Source organism: Chiloscyllium punctatum, chromosome 29, assembly GCF_047496795.1.
Source record: "Chiloscyllium punctatum isolate Juve2018m chromosome 29, sChiPun1.3, whole genome shotgun sequence".
NCBI classification, from domain to species: Eukaryota; Metazoa; Chordata; class Chondrichthyes; order Orectolobiformes; family Hemiscylliidae; genus Chiloscyllium; species Chiloscyllium punctatum.
Genome location: NC_092767.1, coordinates 8,784,367 through 8,785,297, shown reverse-complemented (window position 1 = coordinate 8,785,297; position 931 = coordinate 8,784,367).

Here is a 931-nt window from a genome sequence, read left to right as displayed (position 1 = left end):
CAGAGTGACAGTGTTGTAACCGGAGTGATAGTGTCATACAAGGAGTGACAATGTCCAGAGTTAATGTGCCTGGAGCTACGGTGTCCAGAGTGACACAGGAAAATGAAGCTGAACCAAAACCAGCCTCCCGATCACTGGATTTGCAACACAGTGACATTTAACCATTCAATGACTGTCAAAATCGTTCAATTGTTCCAAACCAGAATTTACAAATCACAGATCTTGGATATCAAGTTTATAACTGAATAAATTGTTAATTTCTGTTTATGTCTCTTCAGCAGAACTCAGATGATCATAAATCCATGCACCCCTCCAATTCGCACACCAGCAGACAATTAAGAGATAAACTTGTTTAAAATTTTAATTTGCCAGTTGATAACAGTTTCAATGATAAATAGTAGGCCATCATGAAATCCTTTGATGCTGGGTTGTATTACAGGCACAAGAACTGTACACCATGTTTGAACTTAAAGTCACCAGTCGATGCGAACAAATTCTGCAGACCTGTGGAGACTAATACTCATTCCCAAAGACTCACATTCTCATCTCAGATCTTTTAACAAGTTAACAACTGGGGAAATATCTAGACAAAGTCAAACCAAAAAGAAGATCAGACCAGTCCAGCAACTTCCAAAGAAGCACTTCCTCCAAGCCCAAAATCCAGTCAGAGCGAGGTCACTCATGGTTTTTGCTTTCTTTCTCACCATTCTCTGTGATTACCTGCCTGGCAGCATTCCTCTAACTGACTGACCCATTCAATATCCATCCAGCTGTCAGTCCCTGAGCAGAACTACATCTCGGTGCTGAAGCGTCTGCTGTGTTCAGAGAGCAGTAATTCACCTGCATTACCTTTCCTGGCCATATCCTCACAGCAAACATCAGTCTTTTGTCTGTCCAGTTTTTTTAAAGAAGAACTAGTCACTGTTCAAAG